This window comes from Triticum dicoccoides, chromosome 6B (genome assembly GCF_002162155.2).
Source record: "Triticum dicoccoides isolate Atlit2015 ecotype Zavitan chromosome 6B, WEW_v2.0, whole genome shotgun sequence".
NCBI lineage: Eukaryota > Viridiplantae > Streptophyta > Magnoliopsida > Poales > Poaceae > Triticum > Triticum dicoccoides.
This window is the reverse complement of record NC_041391.1, coordinates 125516871-125521870: the sequence shown is the minus strand read 5'-3', so window position 1 is coordinate 125521870 and position 5000 is coordinate 125516871.

Sequence of the window (5000 nt, the reverse complement as noted above, 5' to 3'; positions counted from 1 at the left end):
AAAACCATGTACGAGGAACACACCCCACATAGACAGACCCTTACACGGATCTGTGAACGGCCTATACGGGGACACGGGAAAAAAGTGCCCGACGCCCAGCGTGGATGGATGTGGACGCGCGCCATGGAAACTCAGCAAAACCACGTTAGAGGCACACACCACCTACACTGACCATTACACGGACCCGTGAATGGCCTATACGAGGACATGGTAAAAAAGTGCCCGCCGCCCGTTGTGGACGGAAGTGGATGCGCACCATGGAAAACTGGGCAAAACCATGTACGAAGCACATCTCATGTACACGGTGTCACATCCCCAGTTCAGGCCTTGCTTGTTTTTTTCTTTAGCATCCATGCATCATGTTTAAAATTCAGTTAAACTTGAAATGGGGATTGTTTAAACCCTAGCATCAAATGAATTCAAATAGGCTCAAATAAAATCATTTTCAATAAACCCAAAATGCCTTTGAAAATGTTCATGATTTCTGATAAAGGTGAAAACCTCTGCCAAAAATGATGAACATATTTATAGGCCATTTCTGGATTTTGAATTAACTCATATTGTATTTGAATTGGGGCCTTTAAATCTTATAAATATTTTAAATGCTCTAATAATTCTGAAATTAGTTGAGGGCTGTTGGAAATAATTTCAACTATGCCACAAATATTTTCAGGATTTTTATTAATGCTCTGGCATTTTTAATGAAGCCAAAACAATTGCAGAAAATAGAAAATGGAAATAAGAGAGAGAGAGAGAGAGAGAGAGAGTTAGTACCTGGCACTTACCTGTGAAGCCCACCTGGCGGCCCAAGTGGCCGGCCCAGCCCACCAGGCCACCCTTCTGTCGTCTTCCTCCCCCTCGCCCCGAAGCAGCTCGGTGGCGAGTGCCGACGCCGCCCTGGCCACCTCCTGCTTGCCACCGAGGCGCCCCCGACGCGTCTGGATACGCCCCGCAGCCCCCTTTGTCTCTCCCCTCGCTCTCTGCTCTCTCTCGACCCCTTTCCCCTCCTCTGCTCTCTCTCACGCGCAGCCGAGCGGAGCTCATCGCCGCCGCCCGCCGTTGCCGCACCCAGAGCCTCCCCCTCGACCTCTCGGCGTGCCCAGCAGCTCGGCTACCTCGCCCTCATCCTCTCCGCCGAGTCAAGCGACCTCGGACGCCCTGCATCGCCGTCATCGAGCCGTCTTCTTCACACATGGCCGCCGGATGCCGCTCGTCGATTCGCCAACTCCGACGCTTCCCCGACCCCGCTGGGCTTCTCTACGAGTCCTCTGTGAGATTCTACGCCTCCCCTCTCTCTCCCCGTGCTCGATTTCACCACGTAGCCGTCACCTCTGTCGATCTCGAGAACCCGTCGCCGCCGGCCATGGCGCCGCCGCGGCCACAGTCGCTGCCGCTCGCGTTCGAGCCCTTCAGCGTGCTGAGCACACTCCCATAAGCCGAGCACACCCACCAGATCCTCCTCCCGTACGCAGTAGCGCCGAACCCGACTGCTCCCGTGCTTCGGCCGCCGCCAAACCTCGACGCCGACATAGTTCCCGGCCACACCGGCTCCAACCAGTGGCACCACTAGATGCGGCGCACTCCCAGGAGTCGAGCAAGCCTAGCCGCGCGTCGAACCATCGCCGGAGGGTGATTTCCGAAGATCTCCGCCGCAGTTTGTGTCACCGGCGGCTAAACGCCGGTGGGCTGACGTGGCGTTGTCATTAGCCACTAATGACGCCCTAACTAACCCACCTAACTCACTGACATCTGGGCCCCATGCCCTAAATAATCTAGGATTTATTTCTGTTTAGATTAGTTTATAATCATGCGGGACCCACCAGTCAGAGTTGACTGGGCTGACGTGTCTGTTGACCGGACCCACCTGTCAGTGTCACTAACCAGCACCAGTCACTGACCAGTGGACCCCACTGGTCAGGTTTGACCTAGAGGCGCCCAGTTGACCTGCTGACATCAGGGTGATGTCATGCTGACGCACTATTTATTTCTGGATTTATTATAGTCCAGAAAATTGCAGAATATGTCCAAAACTTCAAAAATTCATAGTAATTCAACCGTAACTCCAAATCAAACAAATTATATATGAAAAATGATCAAAAAAATCCAATCTATCCATCTGTACCATTTTCATGCATGTTAGAACAACTTAGACCTGCTGATCAGCTCAAATCAATTAAATGGCATTTAAACTCTCACATATGGAGTTTGAATTTGAACCTAGTGTTCAAACCAACCCCATTTAACTTGTTGCTAGACGCATTAGCACAAAACACATTCATATTGCCATGTCATAGCATGCATCATACTGTGCATTGCATTGATCGTGTTTCTTCTGTGTTTGCCGGTGTTGTTCCCCCCTCGGTAGACGCTGTACTGATGATGTGATCGTTGACACTGATGAAGACTCAATGTTATCTTCAGAAGTGCCAGGCAAGCAAAAACCCCTTGTTCATTCCAATACAATCCTACTCTCTCGCCCTGCCCTCTTTTACTGCATTAGGACAACAACGAGTCATTTGTTACTTGGTGCGGTAGCTGAACCCCTTTATCCTCTGCATGACCTGTCATTGCCACAGTAATTAGATGAAACCCACTAGTATGAGTAGGAGTTGTTTGAGCCCTGTTGTGCCTACTCATTCATGCTTGTTTGTCATGCCTGCTACTGCTTAGAGTTGAGTCAGGTTTGATTCATCGGGGATGAATTAGAGGTGTGTGAACATGTCCTACTATGTGTGAGCTAAGTGTGTGAATACGATTTGGTAAAGGTAGCGGTGAGAGGCCATGTAGGAGTACATGGTGGGTTGTCTCATTGCAGCCGTCCTCAGGAACTGAGTTCTGTGTTTGTGATCCATGAAACAGCTACTACCACGCATTGGGCCCGAAACCAATGGACCCTCTCGATTTCTTAATCACCCTTGTTCTCTGTCCAGGAGTTGCAACTAGTTTCTGGTGTTTGTAGGGCATGTGTTGGAGGCTGTGGGCAGCACTGACCCGAGGGGTGGGCTGTGATGCGGTAGATACACCGTGGCACGGTGTACCGGGCGCCCGTTTGGTGTCTTGGGAACCCTGTTCACATCGTTTGGGGCTGTGAGCGAAACCCCGGCCGGATCTCCTCATGGATGGAACCCGAATAGGCGATAAACCTGGACTAGAGACTTGAGTGTTTAGGTAGGCTGTGGCCGACACCCACGTTGGGCTTCCGCTTGAAGGTTGCCGAGTACATGTCGTGTAAACGGCGGTAAGTGGTGAGAGCGTGTGTGAAGAAGTACACCCCTGCAGGGTTAATATGATCTATTCGAATAGCCGTGTCCGCGGAAAAGGACTTCTGGGTTGCCTATACAGTTCATAGACGAGTGAAAGTGGATACTCTAAAATGCGCAAGATAAGTGTGAGTGCTATGGATGGTGTTCTCGTAGGGAGACGGGAGCGGATCCATAGTGGTGTATTGATATGGTGAATATGTGGACTCGTGTGCGCCACCTCAAAAGAGTTACTTGCAGTCGTAGTGCAGGATAGCCACCGAGTCAAAGCTGGCTTGCTGCAGTTAAACCCGACCATCCCCTTTGTTGATAATGATGCATATGTAGTTAGCTCTGATGTAAGTCTTGCTGGGTACATTTGTATTCATGTTTGCCTATTTTATGTTTTTGCAGAGAGACTTCAGTCTCACTAGTAGTTCCGCGTGGACTTCGACGGTTAGCTTGTTACCTCAGCTACGATCTTGTGCCCTTGGCAGGATCTGGTAGATAGTCAGGCTTCTCAGCCCTTTTCATCTATAGATGTCTGTACTCAGACATGATAGCTTCCGCTTGTGTTTTACCTTATATGCTCTGAATGTTGGGTCATGAGACCTATGTTTGTAATATCTCGCTCCTCAGAGCCTAATGAATAAATACTTGAGTCGTCGAGTCATGTTGTGATGCCATGTTGTACTTGCACATATCGAGCATATTGTGTGTATGTTATTGAAATGCTTGGTATGTGTAGGATCTGACTATCTAGTTGTTTATCCTTAGTAGCCCATCTTACCGGGAAATGTCTCCTAGTGTTTCCACCGAGCCATGGTAGCTTGCTACTGCTCCGGAACACTTAGGCTGGCCGGCATGTGTCCTTATTCGTTCCTGTGTCTGTCCCTTCGGGGAAATGTCACGCGATGAATACTGGAGTCCTATTAGCCCGCTACAGCCCGGTTCACCGGAGTCCTGCTAGCCCAGTGCTACAGCCTGGATTCACTCGCTGATGACCGACACGTTCGATGCTGGGTCATGGATGCCTGTCCCTGTAAGTTTGTGCCACTTTGGGTTTACGACTAGCCATGTCAGCTCGGGCTCCTTATCATATGGATGCTAGCGACACTATCATATACGTGTGCCAAAAGGCGCAAACGGTCCCGGGAAAAGGTAGGGCAACACCCGTGGGAATACCGTGCGTGAGGCCGCAAACGATCCACGTACGAGTCACACCCCACGTACACGGACCCTTGAACGGGCTATACGAGGACACGAGAAAGAATGGCCGACGCCCGTTGTGGACGGAAGTGGACGCGCACCGTGGAAAACAGGGCAAAACCACATACGAGGCACATCCCATGTACATGGATCATTACACGGACCCGTGAACGGGCTATACAGATACACGTGGAAAAAGTGCCCGATGCCCGTCGTGGATGGAAGTGGACGCAAACCATGGAAAACTGGGCAAAACCATGTACGTGGCACACCCCTCGTACACGGACCCTTACACGGACCCGTGAATGGGCTATACGGGGACACGGGAAAAAAGTGACTGACGCCCGTCATGGACAGAAGTGGACGCGCGCCATGGAAACTGGGCAAAACCACGTACGAGGCATAACCCACGTACACGGACCCTTACACGGACCCGTGAATGGTCTATACGGGGAAACGGGAAAGAATTGCCAACGACCGTCGTGGACATAAGTGGACGCGCGGCATGGGAAACGGGGCAAAACCACGTATGAGGCACACCCCACAAACACG